Genomic DNA, 22,671 nt, shown 5'->3' on the forward strand with positions numbered 1-22,671 from the left:
GAAAAGAAAAACAGATTGATCAATTATTTACATTGCTTTACCAGCACACACTCTATAGAAATGAACTTCTTCAGTAATGGGTAATAAATCTACAGTGCTGCAAACAAGACGACGTGCTGACAAATATCTCAGGAGCGATTTGTGAGTTGTCAAGAAGGATATTTTTATGGCAAAGTAACCAATAATTGCGCACAAGTAAACAAAAAATGCTATTTAACATGCCCTGACCTGCGTAGCAAGTAGCACAAGATTTCATCCACTAGAAAATTTGGGGAGATGTTGGCACTTAAAGCCTTGTTAGCACAGCCTGTTGGCAATGAGACATACAGCTCAAATTGCTCCTTTGGAAACACATGGATGGATGAGGAATTCTTGTGTGGTTTCCTTAGGAAGAAATATATGGAATGTGGAAAGTACTAGAATAAACATTTTGTGTTCAAAGCATGTAAGGGTTTCAAATGGAAACTCCATATAGTGTATTTTATCAGAGCTGGTCTTAGACAGAATGGGACTTTGGCTGCCATTAGGGATGCTAATCATGTTTTTAATGATAAAATGACTAATTTAGCATCAACTGGGGTAGGTTGCCCTCATTTATGTTGTTCCTAATTATATCAGTGATTCCCTGGAAAATTAGAAGCTATAAAGTTTATCAATGATGGCCTGGGAAATGGAACACACACACACTAGGAAAGTATACTTGCCACATTCCAATTGCTCAGAAATTGCAACTACAGCTGCCTACTGTGTCAAGAGACTTCGTCAAACCTGGCTATTTGTTACCTACCGTGCAGCCCTGTCCATCATAACTCTAACTGAAATGGTTAAAGCTCTTCATATTTCCCTTATTTAAAATGCAAACACACAGCAGTTGTTTATAGGAATGGCCCAGCAGACTGTACGTTATAACAGCCGTACTGCAGTGTTTTGGGCAATTACCGTAGAAACCAATAGCTTGGGCTTGTTTTTGTTTTAAATTAAGGGTTGTATGCTTTGTGCAGGTGATAAAATAAACAGCCACCTTAAATAACACTTTAAAGCCTTACTACTGTTATGAACTGTTCAATAGTTGTGATGTTATGTATTTGTGTAAGGCATTTCATCAAAAGATTTTCAAGAGCTTTAAAATAATTAACCTTCTAATTCACCTGTAACTTCTTTCCAACAGATGCCTCATTGTCTGTATACTACAGATCAGCATGTACAACAGAAACCTCTCCATAGATTCCCAGTTTGCACAGCCTTAGTGTACTGTAGCCTATAATACAATATATTGCAGTATTTTAGCTCCACTAGAAAAACTGTCAAGTATCAGAGGGGTGTTAGTCGTGTTAGTCTGGATCTGTAAAAGCAGCGAAGAGTCCTGTGGCACCCTATTGACTAACAGACGTACTGGAGCATAAGCTTTTGTGGGTGAAACCCACTTCGTCGGATGCATGTAGTGGAAATTTCCAGAGGCAGATATAAATATGCAAGCAAGAATCAGGCTAGTTCAGTCAGGGAGGATGAGGCCCTCTTCTAGCAGTTGAGGTGTGAACACCAAGAAAGGAGAAACTGCTTTTGTAGTTGGCTAGCCATTCACAGTCTTTGTTTAATCCTGAGCTGATGGTGTCAAATTTGCAAATGAACGGAAGCTCAGAAGTATCTCTTTGAAGTCTGGTCCTGAAGTTTTTTTGCTGCAGGATGGCTACCTTTAAATCTGCTATTGTGTGTCCATGGAGGTTGAAGTGTTCTCCTACAGGTTTTTCTATATTGTAGGAGACACCAGCAGCTCAGGATTAAACAAAGACTGTGAATGGCTAGGCAACTACAAAAGCAGTTTCTCCTCCCTTGGTGTTTACACCTCAACTGCTAGAAGAGTTGTCATCCTCCCTGATTGAACCTGTCAGCCTCCCTGATTGAACTAACCTTGTTATCCCTAGCCTGATTCTTGCTTAAATATTTATACCTGCCTCTGGAAATTTCCACTACATGCATCCGACGAAGTGGTATTCACCCACGAAAGCTTATGCTCCAATACGTCTGTTAGTCTATAAGGTGCCACAGAACTCTTTGCCGCTTTTAGAAAAACTGGTAATGTCAGATGTTCAGAAATCAGAACACTCTCAAATATGGATGGGATAGGATGTTTGAAATCCAGACCTGAACCAAGACACACATTTCATAATTTGAGCCTAATTGGAATCCCAAATTCAAAACACCCCAATTTCATTGGGAAGGGCAAAGTATTAGGGAAGAAAGTGCTGTCAGTATCTGGAGTTGGATCCTGGATGCATCACTCATGGTGCAAACTAGTTAGGACAAACTGCAATGCCTCACAGTGAACCTCTCTGAGGCTGAAAAGCTGCTTTGTCTGTACCACAGAACTCCCTTCTTAAGAGCGTTACAATACAAAAATGAATTTTCCACTATGCCAGTTTGTATTTTAAAATAAAGCTCTCTTTATATGCAATTCTTATTGCTAGATTATGGTATCTATCAGATGGTGCAGGAATGGAAATCGGTGGTAGACAACTAGTCAAAAGAAGTGTGTGGCACAGTAATTTTCATTCAAACAAATGAAACAATCTGTAGGAACAACTGACACCAAGTATTGTCCAGTGGCTCAAGCAGAGGATTATGATTCAGAACTCCTGAGTTCTTGCTATCTCTATCACTAATTCTGCCTGTAATCTTGGACAAGTCACTTAGCATCAGCCTCCGTTTCCCCATCTGTAAAATACTTACCTACCTAGCCACAGAGATACTGATGCTTAATATGTGTAAAACACTCTGAACTCCTTGGAATAACCACCTTGGATGAGGCTGTAGAAGTGTTAAGCATTATTACTGCTGTTATACCTGTGTTCTGATTTTGTTCACTTGTCCACCAAAAGAATAGAGGCAAAGCGTGTAAGTGACATATATTACCGAGAGCATTAGTATAGGAAAGAACTCCATACAGGCACTGGGATCATAAATCGCCAAAGAACAACCATGCATATAGTCAGCTTTGAAAATTAAATCGTACACAAAGTTGACAACTGAATGTGTCAGTGAGGGCATTAAAGGATCCAATGCAAGTCAAACTGAATTCAGTGGAGACTTTCCATTGATTTTAATGGAACACAGAGTGGATTCAGAGAGTGAGAAGTGACAACAAACATCTTTCCCAAGTAGCTGAGAGATACATTCTGTACACTACTCCCAGCACAATTGTTGAAAATTCAATCTGTACTATCAAACAGACTCAGATATATCTATTGTAAAAAAAACCACATATTTAATAGACAAAGTATCAGTCTATTATGTAGCAACCCAAAGTAACCCAAATCCTAGCTTTGCTACTTACACATTTCCAACGTTAAGAACCCATTTGTTGCTAGAAATAAGCAGGAAGATTTCCATAGGTCTCCAATAAATAACAAAGCAACAAATAATGAGGAATACAGTTAATACTGAATTAAGCCCTATTTCATTAATCTACTAATTAGCTAAAACATTTCAAGTATAATCATAGCAGATAGCTACTGCACAGAAGACTTATTAATGCATTATTACACTGATATTTAAATGTTAACCATTATGAAGGCAATAAAGCATTTATGATTATAGCAGTATTTCAACACAAAGAAGGCTAAATACAGCTGTACAGCTTCTATTGCTCCACAAAGGGTACTAACTGACAGTGAACAGTCTGCATTATTAGTCACAATTTTAGTTGTGTGAAGTAAACCCCTTTGCAATGATTCTTCAGCATGTGGCAGCCTAATGTAGCAGCGTTCTTGTACAGGCACTTGCAGGGAGCCTTCAAGGTAGTTGGAGCAGTGCTAGAGAGCCATTTTGCAAACCTGAATACCAAGTACATGAAGCAGTTGCCAAGTGTCTAAAACTCATCTTCCCAGCAACGATTTTTAAGCCTGTGTGTTGTGGTGGAGTCAAAAGACCATAATGCACTTATATATGGAAGATGAGGGGGAACAGAGAAAATCTACTCCCCCAATTTTCTATTAAGTGCTATGAAGCCCAGTAGATATTTGAAACAGACTAAGAGCAGAAAGCTATGTGAGGTCCTGGACTCTCAGAGCATCCAGGTTCCCTCCGCACCATATGGGGAGACAGGAGACACACATCACACCACACTGTCATCAGGATCACACCTCTAATCTGTTGCTTATTTTAGAGCCAAGTTTACCCTCATCCCTCACAAACTCACTGTTATCATTGTAAGGTGTTCACTTCCAAAATGCTGAAATCAGTAACCTGAGGTTACAGAGAGTGTAATTTATGGCTGCAGACCTTGGGCTGTGATATTGTCAGATCTTGCAAGCAAAGCAGGCTCAGGATGCATCAGTACCTGGTGGGCCTCCAAGAACTACTTGGGAGCTGCCCAAAATGTTGTTTTCCCTCTCTGAGGCACATCCTCAGAGGTGGTAAATTGTCAGCTCCAACGACTTCAATCTATACCAGCTGAGATCTGCCCTCCGGGGTAGCGTGCTGTTAGGGGGAGCTCACTTTCCCATAAGATATAAAACTGAGTTGTGGTAATTAAAAGATCACTTAGCATTTTTTCAAAAGTAGGAGGGGGGGTGTGGCTCTGGAATCTTGTACATAAGTAGGAATGTATCCCAGGACCGATTTTCATGACGTTTCAATGGCAAGTTTTTATTCTGACGTTAGCCATCTCCTCTCTGGGTCTGGAATCCTGGTCCAATCCCAAATCTGGTAAACACAATCTGCCTCCTTCCTCACATTTCCCATGCAAATTCATTTGCATTCAACATTCTTACATACTTCCTAGCGGTGCTAAACTGTGGTGGAACATTGCAGTGTGCTGATAAAAAATTACCGAATTCCACCCTAAAGGTGGCTGTATTTTCTGGTGAATGACATGATCCTTTGTATTTCCACAGTTGCTAAGGTGCTTTAGGATAAAAGGTGCTATATCTATGTAAAATCATTATAATATGTGAAAGGAATTAATCCCACATCATTAAAATATTTCTACTCTTGTTTTGTGCTGCAAATATCATTAAAATATTTCTACTCTTGTTTTGGTCTCCCCATCATTTTGAGTGGGAAAAGAGGCGCTAATGGGTGAAATACTTATATACTAATCTTTATCCCAAATTCTAGAACAAACATAGCAGCTTCTTGGCACAGCCCAAATGCTCTGACCAAAAAGTGAAAAGATTAGATTTCTTATCTGCCCAGACTAACTACTCAGTTTGAAGAAAAGGAGGACTTGTGGCACCTTAGAGACGAACAAATTTATTTGAGCATAAGCTTTCGTGAGCTACAGCTCACTTCATCATGAAAGCTTATGCTCAAATAAATTTGTTCGTCTCTAAGGTGCCACAAGTACTCCTTTTCATTTTGCGGATACAGACTAACATGGTTGCTACTCTGAAAACTACTCAGTTTGAAAGACTCAACCTAGCAGTCTAACTATCTCCCCAAACCAGCTGGACTGATTAGGAACTGAAAAATCCTAGGACCTTCGCTGAATGGCCAGAACTCTCTCCTCTCTCTCTCTTACTGCTTCAAGCTACAGGGAAATATTGTGGGTTTTGTTCCTCTTTGTTGTGTCTTTTCACCTCCAACTTATAAAAAGTATGCATGTATATTAAAATTGCCAGCTGCTTACAAATCTGTAATAAAATAATAAATAAATAAATAATATTAATAATAATAAAAATTAAAACATATCCACCCTACCTACTCCAGTTAAATACTGGAAATATACTGTAAGACCAAAGATATCTTCTGGCAATGCCATCAGAAAAGGTTGCAAACCAGATGTAAAAAGATTATGTTAAATATTTGTATTACAACAAGTAAAAAGGTAACAATGTTAACCGCCTTGCTATTTTTGCAGTCAACCACAACTTCAAGTGAGAAAACCGGTGGGGTTTTTTTGGTTTCTTTTACAAGGAAAGGGTCTCATTATATAACAATGATTAATTATCATCCACTGTACCCCAGCTAATACAAGTTATGCCATTCTATTTTATCAGTGCTATAAAGAAAAAGACCCCACTGCAAAATCTAACTTTCCTCCTCTAAACAGTACACTTTTTTCATAAAAGAACACACACAGGAAAACAATTATCAATACAATTTCCACAATGATTTTTTATTTTATTTTTTTTTTTACACACAGGATTTGAATGGATGTAAATGACAGAAAAATCTACATGCAACACTAGGCCAGAGCCAAGGGCATGCTTTGGTTTCTGCATATAATAGGGACTCTGATTTTCTTTTACACCCCATTTCTGCAGCTGATTAGCACAAATAGCTAATCAAATTGAGAAATGATATGGTAGATTATATTTTTGATTAGCACTTTTTTCCAAGCATTAATGAGCATCTACCATAGTTACCAGGGGTCTGCTAGCCATTCAGCCTTTGATAAGCACCAGGCTTCTTTTGTGTAGTATTTGGCTCTGCTGATCAAGGGGGTTTGCAGCATTTGCAATTCTCAGCTATGAAGAAACACTAAGGCCTACGGGAGATCAGATCCATGAGAGGGAGAATAAAAAAAAAATGTACAGACATAGATTAATTGCCAGGTTTAACAAATTACTGGTAAGAAATATACTTTCAAGTGGTGAGAGGTAAATGGGAAAAGAGAAAGGAAACACAACCAGCACGTTTTCTGTGTTTGTGTTGCTCTTTGAATTTCTTTTTCCTTTGCTCATTAGAGATTAATAGTCTCTGGTTTGTTTGCCAAAGTTTTGTAGTTTAAAAAATAATTATTTGAACCCTGGAAATAACAAGAATCATTTGGCAACACCAAGCTCATGTTTATGTGGACTACAACTTTAAAACTCAACAGACACTATTTTAATATTCATTCTGCCCCCTTACCCCCTTCCCTGCCCAAAAGACCAATTTGCTTACTTTTCTAGCTGTGTGGCAAACCTGTTTTGAATGTGTGTCTTTGATTTGCATGATCTGGGCCTGGACTTGAAAAGCTGACCTCCGAGGCTGGTGGGAGCAGCAGCAGCCGCTGTGTTACTGGTAGTGCTAACAAGTCTAACATTTCCCTCTGTCTCCTTTGATTAGACTACTGCTTTATCACAGTGTCCTTTTTTGGTTGCGTGTGTAATCTGTGTGTTGTGTGTCCATAACACCATGTAATTGGCCCTAATGCAACATTATTATCTGTATGCATGCAAGGACTGGATACAAATGGTGCATATGCCGGCTTACAACATTCCCAGGAGTGAGTTACTCACCTGTCATCCTCCCTGATTATTGCCTCTGTCATAACTGCCATGCTTTTCATGTTGCTTGTCCCCAAAGCAAATGGACATTCAATTCAAAGTGGAAAGGTAAAGGACGATGGAATTCCAGACACAAACACACACACGAACATACCCTCACTTAAACAAAACTGGAATTTTTCAACTAAGACATTGTCTAGGAATCTTCAAGCACACGTAAAAAACACAATTAAGCCTCAGAACACCCTTCACATAAACAGTATTGCTAAGAATGTTATCCCTATGCAGGGATGGGTGAATTGAGGCAAACAGAGGTTAAGCTATTTGCCCAAGGACAATGGTGGATCTGGGAAAAGAGCCCTGAGGAGCCCAGATATATAGTCCCCTGCCAGCCAGCACTTAGACAGCATTTCCCAGATAGGCAAAAATCTCATGATTTCAAAAATCATGAAACGGGGAGTTATTTGCCTTCCGGTTTTTGAGCCTTTGCAGTTCACGTTTTCAAGCTTCTGTCCACAACCAAGTGTGACAAAGTTTTTTAAATGAAATTGAAATTGTCATATAATCACAGGATCTGGACCGTTAAGAAATACACCAAATACCTCAAGACTCGTAATAAAATCATGAGTTTGCAACCTTTTTTTTTTTTCCATTTGATCACCAGACTCCTCTTTATTTCAGACTTAGCTGACACCATTTTGATGCAATACCACTCCTGGAAAAATACTGAAACCACCACAACATGAATAGTAACAGGGTTCCTATGACTTCATGTTTACAGAACTGGAGGGCAGGAAATCTTTTAGTATCTATGTGACTAGATTGCAGAACCACAATGCGAACACTGTCTTTATGCCTTATATAGAGATGACGGGTGTATTGGTTTCCAGTATTTTTCCTCTTTATTTCCATGAAGTTTATTAGATTTACCTTTTCTAAAGTATCAGCTCTAATAAGAAAGCCCATTTTCAGTAGTTCAAACACACTTTCAGCACTTGCATTTTGTATGCAGGCATAATTAATCCACGTAAAGAACATTTGGATCCTGGGATGAAAGTTGCTATATTTTCATCAGTTGTAAAAAGGTTATATTTAGCATAAGTCAAAATAAATCAGCATTAAATAAAATGCATAGTATTTCTCAAAGAGGTGAGCTACCTCAACAACCTCACCCTCTACTTTCTAAGTGGTCAAGCAAAGGAAGAGCCAGTGCTCCCAGGGATTGCTTTCAATTTTTTTTTTCTTTTCCAATTCTGGGTGCCTCCTATATGCAGTTTCTTGATCTCCTCACAAAGCATTTAAATTAAAGCCCATAACCACTGTGTGGGCATATAATGAAAGTAACTGATGCTGCACTGATTAATCCATTACTCTCAACTGTTAGAAAACATAATGATCTCACAAGGGGCCTTATTCACTGACGTATAGCAGTTGAGCTGTAATCTGACACCTCAAATTAGCAGCAAAAGCAACAACAGCTGGGTTTTTGTCTCAATATTTGTACCCAACTCTGAAGTGCTTTGGCACCATACAAATGTTATTTTTAAACACAAGGTTAACACAGCCAACTAACATTTTAAATGGTCTCCAGGTGTCATGTAAAATCCATAGAAATAAAAACAATCAGTTGCCAATTTGGTTTCTATTCTGCTTTTATCTTAATAAACAGATTCACCATTAATCCTAGGTGATTGTTTTCTTTTTTCAAATGTGTTATCAAAGATATGAGAGGGTCTTCTATTGTTATCTCAGGTGTCTGGCAGTGGAAATTTAAACAAGCCAAAGGGAACAGGAAAGAGAAAATGTCCTTTTTTGGAAATGTCCGAGTGAATAAGCTTCATGTGATTAACACATGTATATGCTATGCAGAGCTGGTAGCACCACCTATTATTAAGGTTGCCTGACACTTCCCTCTATAATACCCTGTTTTCAATTGCCTTATATATCTTTTCCAAACTTACCATTTGAACTGAAATTTTCCATGCAGGGTGTCTGCCTCAGGCTGCATTTTTTCAGCCACCGGTTCAGCTATTTCCAAGAATAAGGCTAGAGAAAAATACACTGCTTTGTCCCATGTTAAAAAATTCTGGCAACCTTTTCTCTGAAATGCTAAATTGCTCTGAATGAGGCAGGGGTCCAGTGGAAAAAATAGTATGTTATCATGTAAATAAAGACCATCATAATGGATATGCACTAGGGGGCTAACTTTGGCAGGCATGACTTTGCAACCATAATACTGCTCTTTTACCATACTGTGCACGTACTCACACACTTCACGCACTGAATGTATTTTTCTGATTATTGCAGATTTATACTTTTGACATGATATTTAGGTTTCTCATGATCTATGCCTTCATGATCTATGCCCTCCCAAATATGGGGAAAAATAAAACGAAACAAAGGAGAAATGAATAAAAGGAACAGGCTTCTAAAAGTAGATCTTCACCACAAGTTAATACAAGTTATCTACACTCAACTTTTTTCACTCAAATTAGCCTTACTCGTGTAAGAGCGCCCACACTGGTGCTGCACTCACTCATGCGTGGCACTAAGACGTCTAGGGGCATATCCCAGAGTTCTTTGCATTACAGTAAGCTGAGCCACTCTGCGAATTCTTTCCCAATGAACTGTGGGAGAATTTGTCAGTCCTTTCTGGGCCCGGGAGGAATCGTGGGAAGGCATTAGAGGACTTGAGTGGTACTAGCCTGAGTCCATAATGCAGAGTGGTCTTGTTAGCAGCTGAGTTGTGCTATCTCAAACTTCAGCCTGTATCCCCTGACTGGTCAGCCACCTCAAGCAAAAAGCTCCTCCACACGCTAACTAAAAGGTTGTGTGTGACGACAGGACTCAAGTTACAGCTTGATTTAACTTTTCAGTGATGATAATCCCTAACTAAGTCTCGGCTGTCGGGGGTTTTCTGGAGAATTATGTTCTATTTCAGCTGGTTAACTGAAATTCCTGAGAGTTTGTAGGTTGGTTTTCCATTTGATTTTTTCATTTAATATACTGAGCAAACAATGGTTTCAGAGTAGCAGCCGTGTTAGTCTGTATCCGCAAAAAGAAAAGAAGTACCTGTGGCACCTTAGAGACTAACAAATTTATTTGAACATAAGCTTTCGTGAGCTACATCCGATGAAGTGAGCTGTAGCTCACGAAAGCTTGTACTCAAATAAATGTGTTAGTCTCTAAAGTGCCACAAGTACTCCTTTTCTTTTTGGAGCAAACAATGTTTTCAGCAATGAATTTACAAGAATTATTGTCTAGTCTTTTGAACAGGGCTTGCTTTTTTTCTTTCATGTATATTATATATATGCAAACAATTAGATCATAAGCCCGTCAAAGCACAGATCATGTGTTTGCTCTAAACTACCTAACATACTGTGGGTGCTACAATAACAATATTATTAATAGAAATTATTTTTATACATTCCTTCATCTTCTTTAACAGAACTTAGTTTTCCTTGGTGATTGTTGCCATGTTTTAGAGTGATTTCTTAACATAGGAGATCTCTTGCAATCCAGGCCGTCATTTTCATATTAGCCATAAAATGCAAATTTACAAAGAAATAGTATTTCCATTTTTGGTGCACACAGATGAAGCTGTAAGTAAGGGACAGTAGTGACAGCTCAAGATGGATCATTCTTTGCAGAGTCCATAAAGAGCTACTAAAACATAATTTAAAATTCTTAAACTTTTGAACTTAGAAGAAAGAGCTTTAAAGTACAAGAAAGTAAGCGATCATCCTCTATACAGTGCCAATTTAATCCCAAACTGTATATTTTTGTATTATGAGAAAGGCCTTCTTCCAGCTCCAATATAAAATATTTTCATTTAGTATGTGATAATGTCTAGCACAGGAGATGGAATGGGCTGGAAAAGCATACTTGCCTATCAATATAGAGAAACAAAAAACTCTGCTACAGGATCCTGGAAGATGTTATATTTAAGACTATGTAAATGCCAGTTCCTGGCTTTGCAACCAACAGAGCTCTCAACCCAAATGAGCTAGCTGATCATCACTGAGATACCTAAATCCTAGGCACAGTCATTACAAATGAAGTTCAGGTCTCGAGGCATAGGGACAAAATGACCATCAATACTGCAAAGCCTGTGGTAGAAAAGGTAACATGTAAGACTCAGTGCTCCTTCAACACAGTTCATGATCTCAGATCATTATATTTACTAACTATTTTATTGTGTTTATTATATTTTTACTTTTGTTTTTAGTATACAACCAAGTGGGTATAAACTGGTCACTAATAAATTTATGGTGGAAATTAGAAGACAGTTTCTAATCAACAGAGAAGTGAGGCTCTGGTACAGCCTTTCCACAGGAGTGGAATTAGGTTGGGGGCAAAACCTGGCCCTAGTTAGGTTGGGGGAAAACAACCTAATTAGTTTTAGGATGGAATTTGATGCATTTCTGAATGGGATTATATGATGGGGTTGTCTGCAGAAGCAGGGGACTGGACTTGATGACCCAAAAGGTCCCTTCCAGTCCTACAGTCCTAAACCTTTCTATCCCTGAAGAGAGACTTCAGCACAAAAGCTCTCTCCATTTTAGACCTAAGCATATGATGCCTGGAGTAATTCTCATTCAAAGAAAAAGATGACTGCTGAATAGGCAACCTAGTTGCCTCTTGTTGCAAAAGTATTTCAGTGATGACATTTTCCCATCTTCCACCTTAAATCATTTGCTTTCCCCATTGCCAAACACCTTCAGTCTTTCAATACAATGCTACATCCAAAGGCAGTGCAACTCCACTGAAAGTGTTCAATTTGCATGTCCCACCAAATTTTTTTTTTTAATTTGGGGTAAGAGTAGTAGAAGTGCAGTTATTTTATAGACCATTCTCCTTCAGGAATAAAGTCACTCTCACTCAAGCAAATAAGACAAGAATGGGAGCTAAAATAATTGGTTAAAAGTAGGTATCCTAAATTATTGATGGCTCCTTATGCACATAATAGGCTTGCCTTTCATCGAAGGATCTGAACATACAAGTAAATGATAAGACCATGACACTCCAAGAAAATGGATTTTACAACTATTTTACATATGGGAAACTGAGGCATGGAAAGATTAAGAGTCTCGTCTTGCTCTGATTAAAGTAAATGGGATTTAAGTATATAAAGCGCTGCTCTGAACAGGGATGGATTTAACCACATACGTGAGAGTCTTCTACCAAATTGAGGCCCTACGTGGCTTGTTGAAGGTCAACACAACATGACAGCAAAAGAACCAGGGAAAGATCATAGGAGTCCTGTTTCCCAGTTCTCTTCTTTAACCATTAGATATCAATCCCCATTCGATCTACAGAATCATAGACTTTAAGGTCAGAAGGGACCATTATGATCATCTAATCTGATCCCCTGCACAATGCAGGCCACAGAATCTCACCCACCCACTCCTATAACAAACCCCTAACCTATGGCTGAGCTATTGAAGTCCTCAAATCGTGGTTTAAAGACTTCAAGGTGCAGAGAATCCTCCAGCAAGTGACCCATGCCCCACGTTGCAGAGGAAGACAAAACCCCCACAGGGCCTCTACCAATCTGCCCTGGAGGAAAATTCCTTCCTGACCCCAAATTTGGCGATCAGCTAAACCCTGAGCATGTGGGCCAGACTCACCAGCCAGACACCCAGGAAACAATTCTCTGTAGTAACTCAGATCCCACCCCACTAACACCCCATCACAGGCCATTGGGCATATTTACCGCTAATAGTCAAAGATCAATTAATTGCCACAGTTAGGCTATCCCATCATACCATCTCCTCCATAAACTTATCAAGCTTAGTCTTGAAGCCAGATATGTCTTTTGCCCTCACTGCGCCCTTTGGAAGGCTGTTCCAGAACTTCACTCCTCTGATGGTTAGAAACCTTCGTCTAATTTCAAGTCTAAACTTCCTGATGGCCAGTTTATATCCATTTGTTCTTTGGTCCACATTAGTACTGAGCTTAAATAATTCCTCTCCCTTCCCGGTATTTATCCCTCTGATATATTTATTGAGAGCAATCATATCTCCTCTCAGCCTTCTTTTGGTTAGGCTAAACAAGCCAAGATCTTTGAGTCTCCTTTCAGAAGACAGCTTTTCCATTCCTTGGATCATCCTAGTAGCCCTTCTCTGTACCTGTTCCAGTTTGAATTCATCTATGTTTCATTCCTGAATGTGCTTCACTTTTATAAGGCTGAGGCTACATTAGTCTTCTGATTCAGCTTCATCAGTGGGACTGATGGCAAAAGTGCTGGTGTAGACAAGGCTTCACAGCCACTGACATTTTTACTACTCTGTTGTCTAACCCTTGCCACCAAACAACATGATGATAAAAATACTGAAGGCCATTGTCACCATGCTCACACTAGTGCCAGTACTGATGGAGCTCAACTGGTGGTAGCAATGGTATATACTTTTGGGAGAAAAAGACAAGTGAAGACAAGGCTTAAGGGACTAAATCATTCTCGTTCTAGGGGATATTGTTAATTCAAGCACGTATTCAATCATGGGCCTCTTTTAAACAAAAATCTCCAATGGTGCTGAACTATGGCGTTCACACTGGATTATTTTTTACATCCATTTCATCGGGATGATATCCTCTATTTAAAGTCAAAGCTGCTTTCAAGTTGTGATTCCAGAATGGGCCTATTAGGAGCTGTGCAACTAATTCCAAGTCATTACATCTGTAAAAGCAAGTGCCTTAGGTATGTATCCCACTTTTAATTTCACTATGAAAACAAGAGTAACACCTCTTTAGAGTACTCCACTATTCTGTCTAGAATGCTCAATGCCATTCATTGCTAGTTTCCTCAGCAGCAACTTCATGGTCCACTACAAAATACTCCATAAAGCCTCTCTCACTGAGTGAAAGCAGCTCTGTGCTTTCCCCTCCATACTGTTGCAATCAGTCAATATTGCATTCTTCCCTAATACCTGTACCAAAAGATCTGCAGAAATGCTGGTCTTATCTTTGCAAGCTTCTACACATCACATCTGCTTGCTCTCCTAGACAGAAAGTGCAACTTCACCTAAACAGAAAATCCAGTTGTAAAAGGATCATTGCAAAGGCAAACTAAAAACTTTTTTGGTTATTTGTTTGGGGTGAATATTGTTCACTTGTTTTGTTATGTTTTTTGGCTGTGATGCAGCACGGCCAAAAGGCAGCAGGAGAGTGTTAGAAGGGAGCCTTATTTCCTGTAGAGGGAAGAAAGTTTGCTATAAATTAATTAAAGCACCTGAAGCCAATTAAAGCATTTGAAGCCAATCACATGATAAAAACCCCCTGCTTCAATCAGACAAGAGGAGGAGTTGAAGCAGAGTGGATTGGTCTTGGAGCAGAGAGCAGTTTGGAGGGAAGCAGAGGAGAGTCTGGAGAAGTGCTGTGGTGGGCTAAGAAGACCAAGACCCTAGGAAAGGGACACATGGTTTGTGCAGAGGGAGGGGAGGAAGCCCCACAAGCTGAAGGGCCGGGGAGGAAAGTAGCCCAGGGGAAGGAACCGCTAGTTCTAGTGGTTTACTGCTATCCCTAGGGCCCCTGGGCTGGGACCTGGAGTAGAGGGCGGGCCTGGGTCCCTCCCTCTTCACTCCCCTCCTCTAGGACACTAGTAGGGCAGTTAATACCCCAGTTCAGGGGCAAGAAATGGTGCCCTGAACCCCCACCCAAGAAGAGAAAGCGCAAGACCCATCATAGTAGTGCCAGCAATTTTGCCACAGGCTGTTTCATTTTTAAATAAAGTGTGTTCCAACAAATTATTGTAGTATATTCAATAACAGCACAACGGAGACTGGTTTTACTTACCTTTTAAAAAAGGGGAGACTTTATGAATTAAAGGTTTGCGTAAAGTGTTTAAGTATTTCAGTGCAGCATGCTGAAAGAGATTATGTTATGGATCCAAGCCTCAGTAGTTTAATAATTTCGTGTAAATTATTCTGACAAGGGGAAAGACAACCAGGCCCACAATCACTGAGTAAGCTTTATTATAGAAGTTTTTCATGATATAACAGTTATAGTGGCATGGATGTTTGCATTTTGACATCTAATTTCCAAGTATTTGCAGCTTAGCCATACAAATGCACTTTAGGTTGATCATATATTATCACTAAATTTCTACATTCAAAATTTTGGTGAGTGAGTTTATAACTCCAACACAAACCTCCACACAAAAACACAGATTTATTCTACTGAATGCAGAACTCAACCACACCTATTTGCCGACTATAAAGTTTTAAAGTGATTTTTGTATTACGTTAATGATATCACATTGGTTGAAAATAATTTCTCCTTCCTGTAGTGGTGCGAAAAAGTAGTTAAAAAATCATATGGTTTAATTCTTGCCTAAAACAAATCTGAACCAGTGAGTACAATTACCATCACTGCACCCAATCCGATGCCCACTGAAGTCAATGACTGACTTTCCACCGACTTTAATGGTCCCTGAATTAGTCCCTTGCAGTTTATTGATTTGGGCAAGGATTTTCAAAGGAGCTCAGGGGAGTTAGGCACTGAACTCTCATTAAGTTTCAATGGGATGTGGCCATCTCAGTCCTGTAGGCACCTTTAAAAATCCCAGACTTGATCAAGAATATGCACTTATCAATAATTATTTTGTAGATCATGTTTTATGTAACACAGTGATCACCTGTAAAACAAAACAAAACAGAATTTACCAAATGGTGAGCTTTCAGCAGTGCCCACTGTACATTACTGTTCATTATATATTACAGTTTATGGGACTGATTTAGCTCCCACTGACATTAATGGAAGCTGGATCAGGCCCTATATGCATAATTCATGTAAAGCATACCTGAATACATATCCACAAGGAAGACCAGAAAGAAGAGATTAACTGAATGGGACTCATGTGAATGCTTAGTTCAGAGCCACAGCCTCTTGGCTATGTAAAAGAGAAACTCAGCTTCCATTTTAAAGAGTTATTTATACCCCTTTCTATAGCAGAGACAACGGTAAAAATGTAAACCAATTCAAAGTAATGCAATCCAACTGCTAGGATTGAAAGGAACAAGCATCTGGACTCCACTTCTGCAGAGAGATGCTGGGGAAATCCAATGATCCACATGCCACAGCTCCCAAATAAAGAAGTCCTGCAGTATAAAATCTATTGGGACTATCTATTCAGTCAGGTTATACAAACAGAAATTCCAAATGATAACCATGATAATTTTCTAATTTAATTCAGAAGAATGTTTTCATGCTTCCAGATATTTTTATTTTATTTTGCCCCACCCTAGAGGATGTTTAAAACAAAAACAAAAAACACACAGTATGGAAAAGTTATTTCCTATGCAATTCTGTAAGACTTCTCCATTGATGCGCACACAATTGTTTTGGCAAAACACATCAGTTGAGTGGTGGGGAATCTCCCAATAAAACACCTCCCCAAAATCCTCAGGTCAGCCCCATGCATGGTAGTGTGATTATAGTAGACACAAATTGTTTGCCTTTTCAGGTATAGAGAGGGATAGCAAAACTTGTCTTGTATACTCACTCAAAAATGCTGTGATTGTGTCTACTTGTTAAAATGTTCCCCCTCTCCAAGGTTCGCCCTGCACCAGCTGCTGCTAGTTGCCGCAATGCGGCATTGTCTGCTGTTACTGAGGTAGCCTGCATGCCCCACTTAGGCCACTAGGAGCACAGAGGGACAAACTATCAAGCTCTATACACCACATTACCAGCTACTCCAAAAACATAAGGATAACAATGAGTAGGAGGTGAGGCCAAGATAGTATTCCACTGAGTTATACGGCTGCAGCCCACCTCTTCCCCACACCATTCTTTTCCTATCCAGCCTCATCCCAGAGTTTGGAACAGGAGGTTTGGGAGGAAGTCTAGAGCCCCACTCCCACCTGACCCTCCACACTAGTGACAGAATACTGGCTTTCCCCAACTAACTGCTATGATCTGCACCCCCCACAATAGACAAGGGGGACATGAAGAACCAAACAGTAAAATCATGGAGGGATATGAAATGGGGAGGAAAAAAATGACACTGATTTTTTTGAAGGGACTTGAGAGAGGAAAGTAAATGTATTTTATACCCAGTGAACACCACATGCATTGCCAAGTAAGACAGAACATTTCTCAGGTAGTCCTTTGTTAAAATTTTAGGTTGTAAAGGTGTATTATAGCCCTCATGGTGAAGTTACATGAGTTGTAAATTAAGGTTGATATGTATGCTATTTTAAATACACCCTAATGTATGGGGCATGTCTCTCACACATAAACTGGAAATTTAGAACTTGCATGTTCAAACATTCACACTGAAAAAGTTATCATTTATATAGCATGGGAAACTGAATAACAGATCTTTGCCAAACCCAGGCACAAAGGCAACTATTTGTGACACACACATTCTTTTGGGTGAAAGTACAAAGAAGTCTGCACTTAGATACTAAACTAAAAATGGACTATTTTTGTAGTAATGATGCTTCAGGCAAAACCTGTCTAACTTAGAAAGTAAAACGTTAAAAAATATGCTAAAAAATATCACCTTGTCCTGACTAAATTTACCTAAGGTGCTGCTTGCCCAATTGTCAGAGCCAGGAAGCTTCTTCAAGTCCCTAAATGATTACACAAGTTAGTTAATACACTATCACGTGCTACGCGCAAAGAAACCAACACACCTTAAACACTGAATACTCACAAAAAGAACAGGAGTACTTGTGGCACCTTAGACACTAACCAATTTCTTTGAGCATAAGGTTTCGTGAGCTACAGCTCACTTCATCGGATGTAGCTCACGAAAGCTTACGCTCAAATAAATTGGTTAGTCTCTAAGGTGCCACAAGTACTCCTTTTCTTTTTGCGAATACAGACTAACACGGCTGCTACTCTGAATACTCACAGTGTTCGACTCATATTCAGTTCACAAAGTAAAAACTTGCAAAACAAAATAAAAGTTTGAATAAATATGAAGCAGTCACCTGATCGTGAATATTCTGCAAACATGAAAAGAAGCTAAATAAATTGAGTCAACTATTCATTGTAAATTATTTGCTCAGCTCTAATAGCTATACACACGCACAACAGGGTACTAATTCCACTTTGGATGCTTTGCATCTCAATGTTGAAATGTAGCAAGTATTAGCTCAAGCACCTCACCTGATTTCAAATGCCATCACAGTAGATGGGGAGAAAGGTTGGTTCTGAGATAAAATGGATCCAAGCCTTATAGGATTTTATAGATCAACCGATCTTGAACTATATCCAAGAGCCAATAGGCTGCTTGTGCCGTTGGAGAATTGCTGAAATAAACTCCCTGCTGGTGACTCCGCCCAGTAGACTGACAACCTCATTCTGCACCAACTGGAGCTTGTGACTGGCTTCAAGGATAGTCTTATGTCTGCTGCATTGCGGTAATCCATGGATTACTGTGGCCAAGTCCAACTCTGAGACAGATGGTCACAATCACCCTCACTAGACAAAAATGAAGGAAGGCACTTTTGGTGACTGACACCAGCCAAGATTCCAGAAGTAGAGGGTGTGAAAGCACCTCCAAACTATGCATCTCTAGACAAAGGGCAGGTAGACCTTTTCATTAATAAGTGCAGAAATCCTTCCTCTGTATTCTCTAGAGCTTTCCACCAACCCATCAGCCTCACCTCTATCTTGTTTGGATTAGAGCAAGATACCTCAAACTCAGTCCAAATACCAACCTTTGCCAGGTACTAGGAAACTGCAGACACAATGTACCTTCTTGCTTTGATGAAAATGAGACAGAAATGCATATTCGCTGAATACTATTGGCGCTGCAGCTCAAAATGTTCTGCTATCTCCCTCAGTGCCTCATATGAAATAAAAAAGCCTTGCAGAACCTCACTTAGTAAATCCTATGGGACAGATTAGCAATTGTCCAAATCTACACTCCGAGCTCTCTAAAAGCAAGGAATGGAAATACGCAAGAGAAATATAGCTGGGGTCTGTGTGAGATCCAACAAAAGCTTAAAGTCAATGGTATTTAAAGAACCTCAACATAAACATTTGTCCAATATTAGTACATACTGAACATATGCTTAACAATAATTCACCCAATAATTTAAACTCCTCCAATTTATGTAAAATTAATAATATTCTCATATTTTGATGTATTTCCTTCCTTTATTAAGGCTGAAAATTACAAAAGAAGTGTTCTACCAAAATTAAGTTTGTGATAATGTTATTTTAAAATTAAGGGTCATGCTTTCATCCTTAACAAATCCTCTTTCACCTTTCTTTCTTTTAATAAACAAAACAGCACACGCTAATTAAAGAATTGAGCATTTTCCTTTCTGTATCCTGTCATAACATATGTGTGATTGTCTCATTAAAAAATCCTCAGTTTTTCCTCTCAATTTCTTGTGTGGATGAGTATATATATTATAGAAATATATTTTTAGATTTATTTATGCTACATGCATAAATACAAGTACAAAATTAAAACAGAAAAATCTGGGATTGCTGTCTTTTAGATCAAAAGCAGCCTAGAATTCTGCACTTGCAATTTTGTGCCGATCAATTAATTGGAGAGGCCTTTTTCAGGCACAAATTAATTAAGACACAAATGTACCTGATTTGCAAGCACAATTTCTACCTACAAATTAATTTCTTACATGTCTATGTGCTACCATTTCAATCACCAATTGGCTGGAGATGCAAAATTATTGGCCTATCTGTAAATTTTTGGAAGCTTTAATGTCAAACATTATGCAGAGTTTGGGATCTCAGCAGCTACAGGTTAAAGTTAAATATTCGGCAAGGTAGATGGAGAGCTGGATCCACAACTCTGCTACAGGGAGCATCCTAGATACATTCTTTTCTACCATATTCAAAATTTAAACTCAAGAGAGTCTAATTTGAGAAGAATCAGGGTTATTATGGACAAAATGGGGGAACGAGTGCTTTAGTCCTAGAGCCCTCATAGAGGTGCCAGCAGCACTCTCTCTTATAATGACTGGGATCCAGATCAAGCGCTTGTACTGTCCGCAGCTGTGGCAGTGTGGCAGAAGGAGAATGACAAAAAAGCAGATTCCAGGGCATTTAGAACTTTATAGGTCATGACCAACACCTTAAACAGCATTCGGAAACTGATAGGAAACCAGCATTGATCTCAGAACAGCGGAGTAATGCACTCCCAGCCACGTGCCCCACAGATGTTGCAACAATCTATTCTTGGGGTGACAAAGTCTTGAACAACAGTAGCAAGGTCTGCAACAGAACAGAGAAGTTGCAACCTGTTGGCCAGGCAGATGGTAAACAACTGACTGGGTTACTGCTGTGATATGATCATCCAACAACAGCTGGGAGTCATAGCTGGGAGTCCTGGTAACTCACAGCAGATCCACTCCCTCCACTAATGACAGGTTTCAGAATAGCAGCCGTGTTAGTCTGTATCCGTAAGAAGAAAAGGAGGACTTGCGGCACCTTCGAAACTAACAAATTTATTAAAGCATAAGCTTTCGTGAGCTACAAAAATAATATGTTGAACTGCATGGTCCAATTCAAATGAGTGAGATACACACAGCTGGGTGTCTTCAGTGATGAATTGGGCACTTACATCAAGATTGACAGTCAAAATTAAAAGCTTGCCTTATGTTTCCTGTACAACTGATGAAAATACTATATCAGACAGAGGGGAGGAAGGAGTAGCAAAGTAGTCACAAGATGAACAGTGCCTGCAAATGAAACAACTAATATTAAGCGAGTCTGGCAGAAGTCCCTGACAGATCATAAAAACAAGTCCCTCTCAGAAATGTATTTTGTTCTTGATTCATGAATATAATAGTTCCAAATGGGCACTGCTCTTATCTTGATGAGTTCTTCATCCCGAAGAGCTCCTGGGTGTTATGAGTTTAAAGGCGATAAAAACACCATGATAGTGGGGGTAGGTGGGAAATGAACAAAGCATTCAAATATACTTCAGTAAGTCAAATCCATCTTCTGTAGATATAGAATATAGTTAGGCATCAATATTGCTTTTTCATGGACATGGCTAGAATACTAATACTAATAGGACTAACAAAATTACTAATTAAAGTACTTATGTGAATATACTGAACCCATCCATAAAGCAACTACCATTAAGGCCGTAACAGGTATCAACGACTCTTACAGAGAGCCTCTCTTCCCCCCTCTTATTTTGTTTCTGCTGGTCTTGATATAAAACCTGTTACCTTGGTGCCATCTGGATACTGTTCCTTTCACCATACACTATACTTCCAACCTCAGATTTTTTAAATATGTTATACAACAGAGGATCTTTCACATTTCATTTCCATATTGTTAGCAATGACAGTAGATGTCTCACTGAAAAGTTTCAGCAAATAAAAAAATTCCTTATTAAACATTAAAGCATTCCACCACCAGCACCACCCCCAGCCTGCCCTCCTGGTGTGGAATTCTTCATTTCCAAATGACAAAACATGCTAATCGCATACATCAGGGTTTCAGTATATTTCAGAAAGTTCCCAGGACTTGACAGAAAGTCCTCTAGGGCTCAGATTTTCTGTTCCTCTTATCTCCAATTTGATTCCTATAGTGGAAAGTGCAACAGCAGCCATGCTCTTTGGGAACATTGCTCCCTCCTTCACTGTAGAGATCTACAATGAGACATGCATCCGACGAAGTGGGTATTCACCCACGAAAGCTTATGCTCCAATATGTCTGTTAGTCTATAAGGTGCCACAGGACTCTTTGCCTCTTCTACAGATCCAGACTAACACTGCTACCCCTTTGATACAATGAGACAGAAACTGATGGGGCAAGGACAGTTACTGGGCATTCTCATAATGCTTATCACTGGAGTAGTTCCAGAAAGCTAATGAAGTAGAGAAAAGAGGAACTAGCCATCTGTGCAGTGATACCTCTATATACTGGGGCAGTGTTACTTCGCCACAGCCAAGTCTACATTTGTTTCATCTCTGGCTGTTTTGTGAGACTCACTTCCTGTCATAACTCGGGTGGGGTTTGGGGGGAGAAGCCTGGTGATACTGTTAGAAAAGGCATAGCTGGTATTCCAAATTATTTTGGATTACACACAATGGAATTAAACCATACACTCTGATTACCCACACCTTGCCACTAGTAACCCCTTTTGAATTTTTGTTTTCATCACGTGTCTTATGTGTACAATTACTAGTGAAGAAGTTTAACAGATTTTTAATCCAAATTCATTATGAGCCCAACTGTATTATTTTCCACTTATTTGTTATTTTAATTCAACTGCACACAAGCATGAATGACTAAAACAAGTGTTATACACACAATTTATTGTGAAATCTAGTTCCCACTGCAATATTCTGATTGCATTGTAGCAGTTAAGAATGCACCTCACACAGTTCAAATTTAATCTTGATTGCCAGAACTGATGATAATTTGCAGAAAAATAGAGCAAGAAATCATTCTCGTGACATTTTCAGGCTTTCATTAAGCGATGACATCTCATATATTTAGAATTATGTCATGACTTTAA

At 39.2% G+C, this 22,671-nt stretch overlaps 1 protein-coding gene across 1 annotated transcript in view; it reads right to left on the reverse strand.

Moving 5' to 3' along the window:
• The window catches only part of SLIT3 (slit guidance ligand 3), a 796,928-nt gene that overhangs the window by 285,116 nt on the left and 489,141 nt on the right, over positions 1-22,671 (reverse strand). The window lies entirely within an intron of this gene.

The sequence above is a fragment of the Eretmochelys imbricata genome, chromosome 8 (genome assembly GCF_965152235.1).
Source record: "Eretmochelys imbricata isolate rEreImb1 chromosome 8, rEreImb1.hap1, whole genome shotgun sequence".
NCBI lineage: Eukaryota > Metazoa > Chordata > Testudines > Cheloniidae > Eretmochelys > Eretmochelys imbricata.